General features: G+C 45.1%; 1 protein-coding gene across 4 annotated transcripts in view; it reads right to left on the bottom strand.

The window, feature by feature from the left end:
* Window positions 1-19,617, bottom strand: part of SERTAD2 (SERTA domain containing 2) — an 84,635-nt gene extending 65,018 nt beyond the window's left edge. For 3 of the 4 annotated variants that reach the window (XM_080614549.1, XM_080614550.1, XM_080614551.1), the window contains exon 1: window positions 19,093-19,617. The gene's annotated coding sequence lies outside the window, so the exon portion shown is untranslated. The remainder of the gene's footprint in view (window positions 1-19,092) is intronic. The other variant, XM_080614552.1, reaches the window with a different exon arrangement.
* Between the last annotated feature and the right edge of the window lie 1,005 nt (window positions 19,618-20,622).

The following is a 20,622-nucleotide window of genomic DNA, read 5'->3' on the forward strand; positions in this document are numbered from 1 at the left end:
TCCTCCTCATTTAGGGAACTACTGAGTCTGACATCCCCCCTCTCAACATCAGTGACACAGTACACACACAAAATATGCAAAACTTATGGGGGAACTTAATTTGAACTACCGAGAATAGTGAATTTAACTCCTTAGGTCCAATGTTCTCTGTATACATTTATCAAGTCAGCTTGGAATCGGCACATCCATTCCAACCCCCAAGACAGCTAAGACATGAAAGAAGCCAAAATATTTAACCTTAACATAAAAGGTAGGAAGAAGGCACATTGGCTACAGCATACAAGTTAGTCAAGACCTTGCAGACTGCCTTCACAAGAACACTTTGCATCACTGCTGGCCCGTGGTATTCATTGATACACTATCAGACAATAAAAGGTACGCTCCTTTCTAGTCTGTGACAAAGTTTGAGGGCTGGTGACAATTTTCAATATGAAAGTTTGGAACTTCTACTCTGAAACAACAAGTGGCATCTCCTTATGTTACTGTTTCCTCTCAGTCAATTATTTCTCCTCCATGCAGGCTCAAAGACACCAGACAGGATATCACCACCTAAAACAAAACTGAGAACTGGCATTTTGAAGTCTAGACATGATTTCCTCTTTTGGAAGTCTTCTCATCTCTGTACCTTCCTCATGTAACCACACTGGGGTAAAGAGTTCTCAAGGTAGGCTCAATTAGATGTTTTGTATACAGACAGCAATTCAAATAGCATTTACTTCTTTAAACCAGAATCATATGCTAATAACTTGGTCGATAACTACACTGAATCAAGAATTTTTAACACTTTCACCTTTCGTGTCATGTCTCAGGGCCAAGGGGACACAGCATGGGTCATACACACTACTGGGATGCAAGGACCTGTACCTGTATCTCAACACAACTTCTTTAATACACTCTTCCTTGAAATGCTTCTTGTATTCTTTAAGAATGCTGCTCAGCACATACATTTGTACAACTGCGTTTGCAGAGCGTTTCCAATCAGGCTTATGAGGCTTCCTATTCCATAGCAAAGCACTACTGCGTGGTATTAACTACAGACATGCCAACACAGGCTTTGCCACATGGGCTGATCTTGTGCCCAGCAGGTGAACCTGAGGGGGCTTATTTTTTCACTTTTATAAGGCTGGCACCAATCCCTTCTGCATTTGTTTGCCTGAAATTTCCCTGCACCCAGCTCCAGCACCTATCTGGAAATTCACTTTCTGTGAATTTGCTTGCCAATGCATTGTAGAGCTTTAAAGGGTTGCTTCAAACAAAGTGACCCCCAGGATCACTGTTTCTGTGGTGGTCTTGGTATTATGTTCTCAATGCTATGTCCTTTTGAACTCCTGCATGCATTCTGTGCTTTGCAATTTGTTCTGATGACAGGCTTTCAGAATGTATCATTGCATATATTATCTACATATATGTGTGTTATCTATGCATGCTAATATTCCCTGGTTTGGCCACCTTTTTATACTGCAGTTTTATACTGCACTCTTCGTATGTACTGCAAATAGGTTCAGCCTCTGTCTGCATCTGGTCTACACAGTTTGACCTTTGTTTAGCTCTTTTACTCTTTTTTCATTAGGGAATCATTTTCTCTTGCCTTCCACATGCACACTGCTCTTTGGAAAAAAAACTCAGCTCTTTTTCTCACTGTGACTGACTTCCAGTTTCATCGGTTACAGATGGTGGGAAGTTTTTTGGTCTGGAGAACTATTTCAAGTGATGCTCTGAATAAGGGAGGTGAACAGTTGCGATTACACTCCCGTCATACAGGAGAGACTACAGTGTTAATGAGCAGCTGGGGTGACTACAGCTCCCTTTCCCTCTGCAGGTGAATCTGTCCCATGTTATTTATGTTCAGCAAAATGTGGATTCAGGGGGACTGAAATAAATTTTAATTCAATGAACATCCCTTAAGATTCCTATTTCTCTACAACTAGAAAACTGTTTTCAATCACTCTTTGTCTAAAGGAGTTCAGACAATCCAAAATACTTGGGTTTAAGATTACCCAAAAATCTTAATTTTTCATGTTAGCAAAAGATTTTCATCTTTTGAGTTCAAACCAACCCACATTTTTGGTTCAGCCACAAAATCAAAAGCACCACAGTTAATCATGGCTCTAATCACTTCTATCACTACTCCCTAATCTTCTAACTATTAAACAATAAAAATCTCATGACTGAGTTTTATGCTACTATGTAGTAATGCCAGAGTGAAGTGTCTCAGCTGATCTTTAGTTCCTTCTAAAGAAGAAGAAATACTCCTTTCCTAGGTGGCATTCCTAATCCAAGTACACACAGCATTCAAACAACCCTCTGGGAGTTTGCAATCCTCTTGATTTCTCCCACTGGAGCCTACAGATTATCACATATGCTGGATTCGGAACCAACACAGAGGATTTCAGCCTCTCCAATTCCCCAGACACAACTTCACTGAGGCCAGGAGGATGTGCAGTGCTGCAGCCAGCATCTCCTCTGCCAGGCACTGTTCTGCACACCAAACAACTCTACCGTCATTTACTCACTGTTTTTCCTGGTCTAGGACACAGTTTATTCCCAGCTCCAGCCCCTGAATGTCAGTCCCTTAGGTGCACATAGGGGATTGTTTCCTGCCTTTTGACACCTGACATGCTATTCCCTCCTCTCTGTGTCAAGGAGAAAGGAGGCAAGCCAGCAGCAAACAAAAACCCACCCTTGTACAATGTGTGAACATTATAGATCACAGCCAATTACCACAAGAGCTTTGATCATAAGCTCAAGCCAATTCAGTTACAGTTTTTCAGCATATCCCTTTTACTTCTTCCAGTGAAACAAACTCTCTTTCTTTCTTTCCGAGCCCTCTCCCTTTCTTTTGGTAAGAGGCTGGCAAACTTCAGTATAAGAAATCCAGCTCCTGATCTCCAAAGTCTCAAGAGACACGGATCACTGCTGTGATCTTGTTTGTCAGGGGACCTTGATGCTGCCAAAGATGCAGTTTCCCCACTTGGTCGTCTTCGAGATTCCAAGTTTGAGATTCACAGGTTTTGTTTTATTTTGTCTGGCAGAACATACTTGAGAATGGCTTCTAGCAATATCAAGGGAACAAAACAAACACTTCTGGTAGGTGAGCATACCAGCTGTATCCACTGGTACACAAGCAGCATACAAAAGCATGGAGCCCTCAGCACTGGGTGAGAATACAGTACATCAAAGTCTATACTAGTGCTCCACACAGAGCTATATAGACAGCCAAGTGAGCCTGAGGAGAAGGCAGACCTCAGATCTCAGCGACCGACCTCTGAATTCAACCAGGAGATCCCATGGAAGGTTAGGGTCTACTTTGATACTACAGAAATCTCTTTCAAAAGATCCAAGGCACGAGGGAAAGACCACTGGCTGCATTCTCCAGCCTGCACACTGCCTGGGCATCATTCCAGGTCAAGAAAGCAGACTTTTTTTATCACAGTCAGCAGCACAAGCAAGAAAATGACTCTCACTGCCAACTTTGTTTTGCACAGGCAAAGCACCAAGGGGCTCTGTGGACTTATTGACTGTTAAGCCAGAAGCTTGTCAAGACTTCCTGGAAGGGGGAGGACATGGAGGAGCTTTGCACCTTCAGTGGTTCTTGTCTAAGTCAGAAACACACGTCACGAGCATGCTGTGGTGAGTTACACAATCAAATTAAACACTGTACCTAGGACCCAGTCTCCTTCTGCCTACCATGCCCCCCCCCCACATACACAGTGGGAAAACCCACTCCAACCAGTCCCAAAGATCCCTCAGTAACCCAAGAGTCCAGTTCTCTGTTAAAAAGAAGGGCTTTTATTTGTGCTATTCCCTATCTTCAGGGACTAGAGGCTCAAGAAAGGCTTTTATTTGGGCTACTCCCTATCTTCAGGGACAAAAAGCTCAAGGCTGTTGCAGGCTCAAGGCCTCAAGTCAGAAGAACAGCACAACTTGTCTTTCCAAGGACCAGGCATCTCTCTGCACTGTGGTCATGTTAGAAGGACACACAGGCAGAGCACGGCTGTCAGAAGCATCATGCTCTGCACACAGACATGACACTGGCCACACGCAGCTTCTGCTGCCTGTGCCTGTGAAGGTGCCAGGGCTGGATGCAGTCAAATTCCCCAGGGTGAGGGGAAAGCCCCAGTGATTTTCAAGCCACAGCTGCTATGCCATTTGTACGGTGGAGAAAAGCCCTAGTAGGTAGAGAGGCACAGAAGGAGCTGGCAAAGCACTGCAAGTTTTCCTTTGCTGTCCTTTTTCTAGGCAGTGGCAGATGATTTTGCTCTGGAGTCTCAGGTGTCCTGAACAATAGCTGTGGAGCCATTCCCTATTTTGACAGTAGAAAAGAAACTGGCTTTCTGGGGAGAGACACAGACAAGTCAAGCCAGTTCCAGACTGTCATTTTTCCTACTGTCTCATTCTGCTCAAATCACAAGCTGGAAAAACTGGAAAGGTAAGCAGTCCAAATTAATGGGAACATCAAGTGAACTGGTTTGTTTATGTATTGGTTTAACTGGAACAGGGAGCACAGTTCCAGCTTTGGGCACCAGCTCTGTAGACATTCCCTTAGCTTACCTTCTACCTGAGAAAGCCACATGCAGACCTGAATTATTCCTGGTCTGTCCTCAAAACGCATCACTGTCTCTTGAAGCTTCATGCTTGCATGGCACCCATGACCACAACTGTTATTATGGGATGGCAACATTCATATCCTACCAGCTCATTCTCCCAACTCCACATAATTAGGAAGTTAAAAAAAAAAACCAACAAGATGAGAAACAACACAGAGCAGGAAGTCGTGTTTTTCCTCACACTGCTCCTTATGCATTATTATTGCCACCATACCATTTGCCCACCAAACTGATATTTTTCTTATGGAAGGAGAAAATGTAGTTTTTAGGAGTCTTACAACTGGTAGAAAATAATCAATTTAAGCCCAATGATTTAAAAATCCCCAGGTACGTATTTATAGTTCATTTCTACCATAAAGCAGGCTTTACCAGATGCTCAATTGCATTTCATCCTTAAGAGCAAACAAGGGCTCCTGCAGATCAGACCTTTCCAGCAGAGCTGCTGCAGATGGGCAGCTCGTGGTGTCCTGCTAACTATCACCGAGACCACAGCAGTACAATGATTCTACTTACTGGAAGCAATAAGTTAAAGTAAGTACTACGAAGGGAAGAAAAGTGGCATAGATCTTGCACATCACTTCTCTTAAAATTCTTTATAAACTGTAGGATGGACCCATATTCTGCAGATGGGGAAATTCAAGAGTAGTAGCTTTGTTACAGATCTCAGTGTCTGATACCCCTGTACACCACGGCTAGTCATCCTTACCTCCAGCCCGTAGGATCAGCAATCTCAGAAACCAGTTTCTTGTGTGTGCACATTAAAAGCCTGAGTGAGAACATAAACGAGTCAGACCGCCTTGCACAGTTTAAAACTACAGCATGACATAACTGCAAGTCATTGCCATTAAGTTAAAAAAAGAAAGTCCACACCTGCCAAATACAGCTCCATTGTCCACTACTGAGTTTTAATGACAACTGCTGCATCTTGGAAAGCTGTTCACTAATAGGGTATTACATTTCCCCTGCAGGACCAGAAATCAGGTACTGTCACTTATCTACATAAAAGGCACACATAGGAAAATATACCACAGCTGTGTTGCTCATGCAGCAGTCAAAACCTTGGACACCCTCTGCACACCGAAATCTGCTCTTATCACAATATATTCTAGTTGGTCAGCATGCTAAAAGCTCCAGTCAAGATTTCTGGCTTTTCCAATTAAGCTGTATAGACAAAAAGTCTTTTTTTCCTTTAATGACACTGCTGTCTATTGCAAAGCTATGATGAGTTCTTATCTCCTTGTGATGCCCCATGGTAACTCATTATTCACTGAACTTCACTTTTTGATGTATGAGGAACAGCAACATATACTTAAATAGCTCTATTTAAACTGGCCCTATAGTTGAAACAAATCATTCCAAGAACAGCACTGTATTACGGACAGAACTGTTCAAAAGCTTAGGATGCGATATTCTTCAGTATTCACAGAGCTTAAAATCTTCAAACAGAAATTACTCAAGCTGATGTATCTGTCATTATTATTAAGTCAAAGTTTTTCCAGAAGAGAAGAGGATGATTGATAGTCAGAGATTACCAGGGCCAACACAGTGAGAGATCACACTCTTTATGGCCACAAGCAAGCCTGGGAGGGCTCAGTTTCCCAACAGCCAAACACACTGAGAATGCTGCAAAGCACACCCAGCACCCCATGTCTGAGAGCCCAAGCATCTTCCTCATTAAACACCACATCTCTCTGGTGCTGCTGACAGGTAACGGAACATTGTCTAGTCCTTCCAGGCCACAGGTGCAATGCAAGCATTCAGACTTAAAAAAGGAAAAAACAAAAGAACCCACAAAAACAGCAAAGAAAAAACCCCAAAGCCAGAAAACAACATGTGCACTATCATAGCTCCAGGCCTTTCCCCTACCCCTCTGGTTACTCTCCTGAAGGTAAACACTGTGAGATGTCAGGAACTTTCCAGGAATAAGCAGCTTGGATGAAGTTCTTTGCTTACCTAACACTGATGGGATCAGCTTGAGAATTCAAACTGGACCTGGGTTAGAGGTGGGAAGTGTAGTTCAGTATGTCTAGAAACACTTTGGGAAGTGAAAATACTGCCACTGGCCTGGACCATTAACTACTAGCTTCCTGCATTCGATGCATATGGCACACTGGTATCACAAGAGAGGAGGAGCCAGATTCACATGCTCTAAATTGCACCTAAGTCCCTGTATCTTTTATTTCCTTCCAGCTGACTCCTGGCCTTCAAGCACAGAGCATTAGGTGGAATTTAGGTCATGAGAACCTGGCCTTCAGCCTCTCAGCAAGTGGAAATACCCACCGCTTACTCAGACTGGAAGATATTGAACACATTACAGCAGAAAATATACCTGCTGAGCATACACATACAAACGGCAATGCAATTCTTCTGCCTCAGGGGTCCCCAGACTTTGAACTCTGACCTGTCACACAAAATAAATAAGAGCTGAATTTATATACATGGAACATATGTTGCAACTGGACACTGCAGGTGAAGCATGCAGTGGAACAACCTCTGCATGCTGACCATGCTCTGCAGCATCCAGATGCCAGTTTCCAAAGCAAGAGACTACATATCACCCCTCACCCCTACTACAACTGTATTACTTATCAAAGTCAAGCTACTGAAATGCTTCCAAGAGCATAAAGGTTGTTATTTCCATAGCTGTTATATATCAGGAAAGATCATAAGCAGACAGTATCTCAGGCACAGGTAAGAAAGATGGCAGAATTAACATATCCAGATCTTTTTCACACACAAGCACACACCCTGAAATAAGCCAGAAATGCCAATTGTGTTTATTATACTATAGTATAAACAGCAATCATGAAGGTAAAGAAAGGAACAAAGCACCCCTGCCTGAAGGGTCTTCTCCAGACTATCATGTATCAGAGGGAAGATAAAAGCAGAAGCTTAAGACACAGCAGAAGAAAAGCTCTCACCAAATACAAAGTCCAGCACTGAGCCCTAATATGCAGAAGCATTTCACTCCCTAGAGCAGAGTGTCTTTCTATGACATGGTTTCACATCCCAGCTCCAAAGTGTCCTCCCAAAAGCACTCTGGGAAGAAGCAGACAGATACAGTCTCTGTATCTGTTCAGCTTCAGCAGTGCAGGAGGGTTTCACAGTCCCTGCCTGCAGTCACAACAGCTCCAGAGGAAAGGGGCACATCTATTCCCACTTCAGAACAGCAACTCTGCTGCTGAAAGCCTACAAACACCATGTGCCACCTCCTTCTCCCCCAAACCCAAAACATACTAGGGAACAGGCCAGTACTTCACACCCCTGAGCTCAGAATGTTGCTGGCTACAGAGTCATCCAACCAAAGATGTTAAGAACAGGGCTACATCTTAAACTCAGCCATCACAAAGAAGCAGAAAGAATGTTCCTCCATCCATGCACAAAGACAGGAACCTGTCCTTCAAAAAGACAAAGTTCCTCACTTTGTATACAAGGCACTAGCATAAGTGGCCCCAAGCCTGTACCCTCCATGCAGGAGAGTAGGACTTAGCTACCCCAAGCTGAGGTAGACTGATGTTTTCCCCCCCCTCCATTCCCATCCCAATAAAGGCTGAGGTCTTGCAGGTGCAGTGCCCTAAACCTTCAGACTATCCTGTGTGAGACAGAGATGACTTCGGTTCCTGCAGAAGAAATCCTGCCCCTCTACTCTGCCCTCATGACACCTCACTTGGAGTACTGCATGCAGTTCTGGTGTCCTCAACACAGAAAGGACATGGAACTGTTGGAACAAGTCCAGAGGAGGGCCACGAGGATGATCAGGGGACTGGAGCACCTCCTGTATGAAGATAGGCTGAGAAAGTTGGGGCTGTTCAGCCTGGAGAAGGGAAGGCTGCATGGAGACCTCAGAGCAGCCTTCCTGTATCTGAAAGGGGCCTACAAGGATGCTGGGGAGGGACTCTTCATCAGGGACTGTAGTGACAGGACAAGGGGTAACGGGTTCAAACTTAAACAGGGGAAGTTTAGACTGGATATAAGGAAGAAATTCTTTACTGTGAGGGTGGTGAGGCACTGGAATGGGTTGCCCAGGGAGGTTGTGAATGCTCCATCCTTGGCGGTGTTCAAGGCCAGGTTGGATGAGACCTTGGGTGGCATGGTTTAGTGTGAGGTGTCCCTGCCCATAGCAGGGGGGTTGGAACTTGATGATCTTAAGGTCCTTTCCAACCCTAACTATTGATTCTATGATTCTAAATGAGCCTGCCTAGCAGAACAGACCCTCGTTAAAATGCAGAGCAGGAACGGGGAGCAGAGAGGCTTCTTGTTCACTCAGCACTCCCCAGAGAGAGCCCCTGGTCCCAGCAATGAGAACAACTGGTCCAAATGCCATCTCATTAAATGCACCAAAGACCCTGAGGGCAGGCAGCACATCCTCAACTCTCCTCTACCTCATCTCCAACTGTCCTTCAGAAGAAGGAAGCAGCAAAGACACATCCAATCCCATGGGCATGTGTTTGGTGGGTTTCAAGAGTGCCTCAAGGAGCTTCAGCAGAAGAACATCCAGCTTCTACAATTAGGTTTGAACTGCACATTGAGCTGGTCACTGCTGCAAGATGAGGACATTTTCAGTCATGCTCAGCAACAAAGATTAGCAGAGTTGCTAGAACAGAGTACTGAGAGTAAGGGTCCCTTTTTTCCTACTGCCCATTCTGATACCACATTAAAACATTCCTCTACAAAAGGATGGGAAATTAATACAAAATTCTTTCTTGACATCACAGGAACACCTGGGACTAAGTTAGTTGAGGCAGGGCCTCAGTCTTCTTGCAAATCAAGTGAAGGACAGAATAGACACAAGGTACTCAGTTTACATGAACAATGTATGGCATTTAAAAAAACAGACCTTTTTTCCTGTGCACTCAATACTACTAAATATTGCCTTGCCCTTTGCAAAGCATACAAGGTTAAAGCAAAACAAGGTTAGAAGCAAAACAAGGTCTTCACCCACACTTGGTGTTACACTGGCAGCGCAAGATGCCTTGCTGCTCCTCTTTCCACACCTGGGGATATTCCACGAATACCCCACTGCTTCCATCCATTCCATGTCACACTCTTAATAAAGAAAACCAGTTTAGTGCTGTTACTCCCACTTCCCAGTGCTTGGGCCACCAAGGAGGCACCGCAAACGAGAGCAAACAACATGCAACTGCTGTTAGCATGTCCTGAGGACTGGCTCTGCACACTGGTGGCTGAAGAAGCAGCACATTGCAAAAGCATTATTTTTCCAGTGGCAAGCTGGATGGGAAAAGTGCCAGCCACTAGCTGTAACCCTTTTGTGATGCCAATTTCTGGCTGCTATGAGGATGTATGTTAGATACCTCCATAGAAAAGATCTCTGCATCTCATCCTTCCAGATGGAGGAGGAATGATTCATACGCACATAAGCAATGCTAGGATGATGGCTGAAAACATTTTCTTTCTGTTTTCTGTTTTGCGTTACAGACATGCTCAGGGGCCTTCATTGCAGCAAAAACTGAATTGAAGATGATGACACTTTATGCCCCAAGGAATGCACGTGCAAAACCTCAATGCTACTTCTTCCTGGCCTTGTCAAGCGTCATGTTGCATGCACACACCTCATGTGCCTCATTCCCTTGCTTTCCCATTTCCACAGCATTCCTCTGCACAGAACATGACAGAATAACTCCACTTACACAGCTGTCACATCACACAATGACAAATACAGGGGAAAGCATCCAAGAGACAGACCAAGTGTCAAGAACTCTAAACTGACCAAGGACTGACTTGTAATGCAGAAGCAAAGCAAAGGATCTCTTTTCTTTCCAGACACACCAAGGACCAAAGCTCACACATTTATTAGGCCTAGATGGCTGATAAATGCAGAATGGATGGAAGGCTCAGCAGTCAGAGCACTTGCCTGCATGATGCCCATTTTCTTCTTGGAGGCCACTTCAGGTATCCTCCTCCCCACCTCACCTGCACAGCACCTTTGCCACACACTCACACTCCTCTCAAGGACCCTGCACCCTGTGAATGTCATTCTGTATCTCAGTACTAACCTGTAAATTCCCACCTATTTACTTTCCTCCGGCCTCCCTCATATTTGTGAAGTCCTTGGAGCAGAGATTACCCATAAGAACATGGAATATCCTGAGTCCTACTGTAAGTAATAAACAGCAATGCATAGGCATGCAATACGTATATTAAGCCAAGCATACAGCAGTCATCTCTGACAACAAAAGTGAGGGCAGTAGCTTCTTCCTCTACAGTGACAGAAAATGTGCACTTTGGGGTACATCCACTGACCAGGAAAACCTTCAGATTTGCCTTCTCTGGCATCCACTTCCTCCTTCCCCCAGCACATTATCCATTTCTGAAATCCATGCCCCACTTTTTATTATAAATTATTGTAATGGGTTTTGTGGCATGGCAGAAATCCAGCACAGCCTTCAGAAATACGCATGCACACACTGGCTATGCAACAACTTCATTTTATAGGGCTTTCACAACAGCCTGGTGCAAAGTCTATGGGGATTTGGCAACCTTTCCTAGCAGCAGCCCCATGGTGGTGACCCTTTCCTAAAGGGTGCTAGATGCATTCACCTGCAGTATTCCTCTCTTTGCAGAAGAGGGATTTTTCCTTAATCCCTCATTAAAGACAGGAAAAAGTGTTCAAGTGGGAATTTTCCCTCCACTGTTTTTCAGGTTGAAGAAGTGAGACTTGGGGGTGATGAAAGGGTGAGAGAAAACATCTGCAGTCCAATGCAGACCTTCTTTCCCACCTTAACCTTCTTTAGAATGGAAAGATGTAAGATAGGCTGGGTTATTGCTCCAGCTCCTTCAGAAACGGGGCTCAAGCAGGGAAGAAAGGGAAAGGAAAAAGGAAAAATGAAACCACAGAAAAGCCCCAGAGATAATAAGGATTTTCATCTTTTTTGGGTAGCACAGGCTACTTCTTTAGCTCTTGAAAGAAGCCCTATGCAGTTTGTTCACTCATCCTCTAACAGCTCCAGAAGGAGCTACGGCTTTCCCATAAAACTAGTAAGAAGATCTGATCCCCACAGTGAGGAAAGAGAATAAAAAGAGCCCACAACAACAAGCTATTTAAACACAGAGCACTACCATCTTGTTAAATAATACGTTAAGAGCTCATCTGCAAGCCTGTCTTGGCCAATGAGGGACATAAATCAGGAAGATACAGTAATACTCACTGGCATGCAATTAGTCGCTGCTGTTAGCATTTTAACTCTGGATTTCTTGGATTAAAACATTTCAAACACTGTTGTTTTATAGGAGTGATAGGATAGCTGTCCAAGTACCACAATCAAATTATGCCACCAGGACATTCGGGCAATGGATTATCACAGCAAAGGAAATGGATTATCACAGCTTTTATTCTGAACAAGGGAAGAGTATCTCATTTTGAACATGGCAGAAGGGAGAATAGAAGACTATACCTGAGGGGCTTTAATTTTATTCCCTGCCCGTTTTGGACTTTCTGAGGTGGGAATGCCACAAAAAATCTGCCAATGTGAAAAGACAGACACGGCCTTTCCCTAGAATTTGCACTGAAATATCTGAAAAGAGGGAATAAATCAGTCTCTTTGGATTGTCTGAATGCTGGAAGGATGCCCTATTCCTGGGCATTTTCCCATTGCATATCTGGCTGCTATCTCTTCCACTTTCTATCAGGCAACAATCATCACCACCACAAGGCCTAGAGACTTTGGCTCTGTTCAGGAACTTTACTATCACGTATGTTCCTTCTCACAGGAAGCAGGGCTGCTCACTTTCAAAACCTTCAAATTAGCAGGTTCAGCAAAGAATTGGTGTGTTCCTTTAAAAATGTTTAGCAGTCTGAAGGTTCTCTTAAAAAGGCTGCACCTTTTATCTTTACATCACCACAGAAAACCCACCTCATTTTATAACTTCGTTCTCACACTGCATCACAAACAAATGTTAGCTTTTTTAACGCCACAAATCTTATTTGGTTTTTTTGTAAAGAGTATTTTGGTACCTTAAGCAACACATACAGACATACTTTTTGGTGCATGGTACTCAAGAAGCCCTGATTCTGGCCTCAATTTCTTTGGCAATAGTCAAATATTCCAGAACAGGATGAGGGAAGACCCAATAAGTCTTTATAACATCCCTGTGATGCAGTCTGAGAGGTCACTAGTAGCCATGACTGAAGATAAGAAAAGACTAAAACAGAGAAGACAGACAAAAAATAGAAAAAAATATATTATATATATAATATGTATAGTATATATTATACATTTTATATATATATATATATATATAACCGAGCTCCACAAAAGCATAGAATCAGCAAGCCCCCTGCTTTGCTACAGCACAGGGCACATGCCTGAAGCTGATGACACCTGGGTATTATTTCAGGCTGTAGTCCTGACTCCTTCAGGATGACTGCTCCAACTCATGTCACACCTCCAACAGGCTCTCCCTTCACATTTTCCTTCTGGACTGTGGGTCAGTAGTGGTGAACCTTTTCTTTGCCAAGGGCAAAGAACACTAAACATTACTGGCATCTCATATCTCAACATGTGCCTTAGCACTGCATGACAGCAGCACAACCACTCACCATACCAAAACCAAGAAGTGTGGGCCACAAAAATCAGGAGCTGGAGCCCCCAGATTTCACATGCCCACTGTAGCTTTTTAAGGAATGATCAGTTGCTATTTATTTGTACCCTGCATAGAGAAGTGTTATTTGGAGCTGTTAATGTGATTCTATAAGCAAGCAGCAACACTGGTATTTGATTAAAACTAGAAAGAACAATAAATGGGGAGAAAACTGGCTGGAAAGAAGTGGAAAGTATCAAAAACTAACAGAAAAGGAATTCAGTAGGGCAGAAAGAAGGAAAGCAGATGATTAAAAGATTATTAGAAAACAGAAAACCAAAAAGGATAACCAAGAGTGACAAAGGCATCCACAGGAGTATCTGTGGAAAGACTTCATTTCAACAAAAACGAGGGTGCATTTTGTTTTGTTGATTGTTTTCTTTTTTAAAATGAGAATGTTGAATTTGGATAATCAAACAGGAGTATTTTATTTTGCCCCACAGCAAAGATATGAATATAGGCTTTTAAATCTTGAAGAGGAAGAAATCAAGCTTTCAACACACTTTTCTCAGAACTAATGCTTTAACCATATCAGTAACAGCTTAGGAAAGGACAGCAAAGTGACTACAATGCTTTCTCTATCTAGGAGCTGTTTTTTCAGAGTCACCATTACTGCTGTAATTTTGCAATTATGAAAGACTTTATCCTCATCATTTCTTGGGACCTTCCTCCCTGTTTCGCGCAACAGGAGCTGAAAAGGGTTTGTGTTCAGCTGAGATCTCTTCATCTCCCCATTTCCTTCCCCTCCCCCCCAACTCCCACTCCCCCTGTGTTCTTAAACTGTCCTTAACTGGACATCCATGGCAATGCTGAGATAGGAAGTACTGTGGATCACTACAACTACAGGCAAGTATTTTAGAGAATCAGGAATTCACTTGCACACTGTCACTCCAACTCCCTCACCCTTCCTGTGACTTCACCTGCTCATAATCATTAGAAAGTGGAATGTCATTTCTAAGCTGTAGCTGAGCACTAAAAGCTTAGATGCTGGCCTTCACTGGCTCTATTTCATTAGAGATTAACAGAAACAATAAAGCATAGGGAGAACATACACATAATTTTGCCAGTCTCTCAGGTTTGGGTTACCAAAGAGATAAGAGGGAGGCTGTCCATTTTATCTGTGCGGCCGGAGTGCCGAGTTTACATTCGCTGGAACCACGCCCCCATCAGAATTCCCTCTGAAATGTCAACACGAGCCATATTATTAATTTTCCAAGTTGCTGACCTTTACTGTTGCTTGCATCATAAATCCAGCATTCTGAACTGTTTCTATTAATACAAGAACATGCTCCGCACGCCCCACTGTATCCGCACTCTGTACATACGCTGCTCACATGTCACAAAACAGATGCTCGCTGCAGTGTCCCTGGAGAAGCTGCTGAGTTGGACCTTCCTAGTTCCATACAATCTACTGGACTGCCATCAGTTATGCTGCCCATCACTAAGGCAGACAGGTTTCCGAGGTTCCCCCAAAGCTCTTAATGTATCTTCACTTGAATAAAATGTTTCAGAGTATTTTATCAAGGGTCGTAGCATACAGATGTATTAACACAGAAGAATTTTATTATGAACTGAAGTTTAATTTCAGTGAGGAAGAAGAAAAAACAAAGTCCTTAGGTCAGATAACAGCCATACCCATTTACTGTTCCTCCCAATTAAAATGTTTTATATAGATGATCAGAACTTAATGCATCATACATGTTATACAGTACTCAACATAAGGCTGTCGATCTGTCATTTCTCTGTAGGCACTTAATGTGATGAATGATCTGGTTACTTGTCTTTCTGGTATAAAAGCAGGAGAAGCTTTGAGACAAAGAAATAAAGGCCAATGGATATTACAGATCTTACAGTGATTAATATCAGCCCTCCTGACTCACATCTCTGAAAACAGTTAAGGTCACTATTTCTCTCTCATTTTTTTTTTTTTTACTGTGGATTTCAGTGCATCTCATCAGAACCCTCCAAACACTTGAGATAATCTAATTTAAAGCAGAAGCAGGGATGCCAGGAACATACAGCATTAGGGCTACAACAATGCCACACCAGCATGTCATAAGAAAAAATAAGTGACCTTCACTCTTGCCTCTGCTGACAAACAGACACAGTTGAAGCCACTTGCAGGCCAGGATGTTAGTGTGATTTCTGGAAGACAATCTAATAAATAAGGATTTAAAAGAGTTAAAACCAACCCTGACTACTTACTGTCTGAACTGAAAAACCTGCCTTTCCAAATCAACTAATGGTTTGGCAAGCCTACATGAAAAGCAGACAAACAAATAGCATCTTTTCCTTTTAACATGGAATCTGCAATAAGAAAAAGAAATCAGCATTTTATTGATTTCCATAATACCATCTCTACAGCTTAACAAACTCACTCAGCTGCTAATGCTAATTCACTGATGCTATGGAGCCTTCTGTATAATTATACACCCTCCACTCTGCTGAGCCCCAGGGCACCGTTTCTAACTTTCCAGAGGACCACTGCACTGAAAGCAGAAACAAAAAACCCCCTTTCATTACCCAAAGCAAACTGCAAACCAAATTTTGCTTATTTAAAATGGGAAATTAGAGACACTTCATTTTTAAAACAGGGAATAATCTGCTAGTCTGCATCTATTTTTGGATTCAATATCGTGACAGCAAATTCTCATTTAAACTCTCCCCACCCCTATTTTTTTCTTCCCGAGACTATACAACAATATAACATACAAATATTGCAACAATTACAGTTCCTATGAAGAGATTCTAACGTCCTTCTCAGCTCACAATTGTTTCAAGAGGGCGATTCCAAATCAGACATGGAGACTTTTGTGAATGTCACTATAACTGACATTGCAAAACAATTATAAAATGTTACCACTGCTATAGGGAATATATATATTTCAAAAATATTTCAATAGGTTTGTCTTTAAAAAAAACCCAAACACCTAGAACACCTTTTAAATCAAATTAAAGGAAGATATCTTCTCCAAGTCTAAAACCTGAAATGTCGTGAATAATTAAAGACAAACACTGTTATTTTTCTCCATTTCTCAACCATATTCAGCAGTCCACAACCAAGCAGACAAGTCCAGCATACTTCAGTGAGAGTTTTGCTCAATCAAGGATGCAGAATCTGGCCCAATTAATCTAGTACTGCCTATCTGGAAAGAATGTGGTGGAACTCTGCAGTGTAAACACCGTCCCCGAATGGCTGTATCTAATTCTCCTTCTTGCTCCCCATTTACCCTGCCTTGATGTTTCAGATCCAGCCGTACTGTATTCACCATCTCCATCAAGAGTCAATGTACCATTTGAGCTAAAACAGCTTAATTTTGCTATGCTTTCCCATGCGTGTATTAATTTGGAACTGGTTAATCTATTTTGTCTGAGACTGGTGAAATGTCTAGATTTTTGTTCACCAAACAAGTTGACAGTATCAATATGGATTTGGAGAGTCTCTAAAAACAATTTAGTTTTCATAATTAATGTTAATTACAATAACATCTCAATCAGTGACACAAAAGCTTAGCTATGAACACAGTCATAGGAGGAAGTGAGAACATGAAACAAACATGAAAGAATTGTGTCTTGCTCTGGAAGAGTATCAAGCAAACTTTCAGGAGATTTATAAATAAGAACATGAAGGCAGAAGGCAGCTGTGCTTTGTTAGGCATATTTTCTTTACAGGCTGCTTAGTATGGAGCTTCCTTCTGAGATTGTAGTAAGACAGTGGACCTGAGCTGTGGACACACCAGGTAATATTATCATTTTACAACATCACATCTAAGCCATTATCAACTGCTTTAAAGAAAAACAACTGAGGGCCTGATCCTGCTGCCAGTGATTTCAATGGCAAACATATAAACAATTCAATGTGAATGGTTTGGGGAGGAGAAGGAGGGGAAGAAAAAAAAAAACCCAAAATAACTCCAAGTTGAACACAACATGTAGGTATGGATTCCCTCAGGCACAGAGGAATTTCAGGACAAGAATGAGTTTTTCAACTATTTTTTCCTACTTTCCATAGCAACAAGGGAAAGCTAAACACAGAAAAACTTACCTGTTTCACTGGTAGCACAGAAGCCTTAAACAGGAGGGGTTTGGCACGGTCACTTAACAGAGCAGCTTTACATTTAATCCTCAGAAGTTTTCTTTGCAACCCAAGAAAAATAGTTATCCAATATATTCTTATTTCAAGGGAAGGGGAAAAAAAAAAAAGAGTTATGAAAAAATAAGCACCACTCTACCTCACCCGGATTGGTACTGTAGTACACAAGTAGTCATACAAGCATCGCAGGGAGTACTTGCGCAGTAAAGTACCACTCAGCATGAGTGCATGAGTAAGGGTGGCGTAATTGGGTCTGATGAGAGAAAGAATCAGAGCTTGTCACGTCACTACTATAGGGGCCTTCTAAAATCATGGGTTTCTTGATTACTTTTCACATTAATGCAAATTCACTCCATTAAAGTTAATGAAGTTACACCGGTGCTAAACTAGTACCAGAGGAGAAAGGAGGCCCACTTCATATCGATTTAAGAGACCACAGCTCAAGGACCACCCTCCCCCCCCAAAAAAAAGAAAAAGACAAAATAACAATTAAATAAGTTTTCAGGTTACACTGGCCAAGTTACTCCTTGGCATAAGGACTGATTTTCTGTTTGGTATCAATCTCAGGGATGATTTTTTTTGTTTCCCTCCCTCTCTTTGTAGATAGAAAGAAGACAAGATCTGTTGAAGACTTCATTTCCTCTAGAAATTTACTGATCTTAGGCATACTTAAGACTAGACTTAAGTAGTCACTGAATAAAGCCATATTTACTGCTTCTTATTTACAAGAGTGCTTGCCTTAGGAAAAAAACTTTATGTGGAGGATTCTCAGAACGATGTTGGCCTTTCCTCTTAACAAAACTTCCGTAGATTCATTTTTCAGATAACCGAGAAAGATGATTTTTGGAGTGCTGTGAGGTTTGGTAAGCCTTCAATTCAGCAATTAGTTTCCATAAGATATGAATTACAAAAGATCGAGCAATTAATATTAATAACTAAACCAGGCAAAGTACTGAGGCTTCAGACGCGCTGCGTATGGAAACGCTGCTGGGGTTTTCCATGTATCTACTGTATTTTAGCTACTCCAAACGTATGGCACATGATGAACGCACACCACGTTCACGTTGCTAAAAATACATTAAGGAGGGCGAAAAACAAACAAAAATCGATAGCAATGAAACAGAGACATAACCATTTTACATTAAGCTCTCCCTGCGCCAATCCAAGCCACCAAAACTGCGGATTTCACCCTACAATACACGCATTTTCCTGCCACGCCAAGTCAAGCCCAGGTAACAGCGAAACATCCAGGCACAGCAGGGTGGGGAGGAGAATGGTGCACCTGAAATAAGAAAGGTGGGTTTCCCTGGTTTTCCATTAGGGCAGTATCTAGAGCCTGGGCTGGAGGGGTCTGCTCGACCCGGGCAGCATCCGGGGGCCCCTTACCCCTCATATCAACCTTTGCCACAGCCTCAACCGCGGTTTCAAGCAGGAGTGGGGGGGCGAATAAAATAGAAATTACAGACAAACGTGTCACCGGCAGCATGACATGCATTTGTAGTTGGCAAAGACGCCGGGTTTTATACATATATATTTAATTTCCCCTCTTTTTCCCCCAGTCCGAGGAGGAAAGTGCCTCCGCGGCCACTGCCAGGCTGCGCTGAGGCGAATGCCCCCAACTTTCAAACAGTTGGCAGCCAGAGAAGATACCCGGCCCGCAGCCGCGCTCCCCCCGCCCGCCTCCCCGCACAACCGGGGGCTGCCCCGGCCCCTCGCCCACCCCTTACCCCCTCTTCCCTCCCATCCCAGCAGGCAGAAAGGAGCGAGCCCGGGAAGGCCGTGCCCGGCACTCACCCGCTCCGGGGGGCTCCGCGGCGAGCGCCGTTGAGGACCGTTGAGGGAGGCGGTGAGGGGAGCGGGGGGCGGCCGGGGGTCAGAGTGGGGGGGGAACGCACGGGTGAAGAATGTGAACCGGAGAGGAGGGAATCAGTTTAAAACGAGCGTGCGGCGAGGCGCAGGGCTGCGCGACGGAGGCGGCGGCCAGGCGCTGAGGCGGCTGTGCTCTATCCCATGCCGCTGCGGTGGCCCCGGGCGGCGGCGGCAGCCGAGCTAGGGGGGAAGTTGCGGCCGCGGCCAGTGGGGAGGATGTGACACCGTGACAAGTACGGCCCGACAGCCATGTACCGGGGGAGGAGGCGGGGGAGGCGGCCGCCCGCACGCAGGGGGCCGGGGCAGCCCAGGCAGCGCCGCCCGCCCGCACACGGCATTTAACGGCGCTGACGGGCCGCGCCGTGACTCACACACGGGAGTTAGTCACAGGGCGGGACCGCGGAGGATGGCGAGGGAGGGGGGGAGGCCGTCCTAGCCCCGCCCTCCGGGAGCCCCGCCAGCCTATGGGACGCTGCGGTTCGGCGGATTGACACAGTGACTGACCAATAGGCGAGCGGATCTGCCGGCAGCGCTGGAGCGGCCCCTTCGGCCCAATGAGTCTTCTGAGGACACTGCCGCGAAGTGCTGGGGAGGGCTGGAGGGACTCCCACGGGGCGGGAGCTGTGCCCTGGCCTGCCGCCGCGACCAATCAGCGTTGAGGGTCGCGTTGATGGGCGGCTCGGTCCGGCCAATCAAAAGCGTGTGGGATACGGGGCGGGAGCGGGGAGAAGCGCCTGCTCCCACCCCCTCCCCGGAGATGGTCACGCAGGGAGCGGAGGGCGGGGGAGGGAGCGTGACTGGAGCCGGCGGGCGGGTGGCCCGGCACGGCCCGGGGGCGGGGCGCGGGCATGGAGCCGGCCCGGAGGCACCGGTGTGAGGGTGTGGGCGGGGGTTACCTCAGCTAGCGGCGGGGAACATCGAGCTGTCCGAGGCGGGGGTTACCTCAGCGAAGGGGGACACCGAGGCGAGGGTTACCTCAGCGAGGGGGGACACCGGGCTGGCCGAGGCGGGGGTTACCTCAGCGAGGGGGGACACCGAGGCGGGGGTTACCTCAGCGAGGGGGGACACCGGGTGGCCGAGGCCGGGGTTACTTCAGCGAGGGGGGACACCGAGGCGAGGGTTACCTCAGCGAGCGAGGCGGGGTGGAGGGAGTGGGCCCGGCGCCTCCGAGACCCCGGGGAGGGGAAGGGCTCGCCCACGGGCTGCATGTGGAGCGGGGCGGTCGGGCGGGAGATGTCCGGGGCGGAGAGGGGCTCGCCCCTGAGCAGCGCGGCGCAGCCAAGGTCGTTTCCCGCGGGAGGAAGGAGATGGGAGCTGGGGCCTGCTTCAGGGGAAGCCGGGGCGGCCCCGCTGGCACACGGGCGGGAAAGGGCTGGCCGGGTGCCGGCTGGGAGGTGAAGAGCCGGGAGGGGATAGGGAAGAGGGGTCTGGATGCAGCCAGCTCACTGTGGAAAC

Source organism: Psittacula echo (genome assembly GCF_963264785.1).
Source record: "Psittacula echo genome assembly, chromosome: 4".
In the NCBI taxonomy this organism is placed as follows: domain Eukaryota; kingdom Metazoa; phylum Chordata; class Aves; order Psittaciformes; family Psittacidae; genus Psittacula; species Psittacula echo.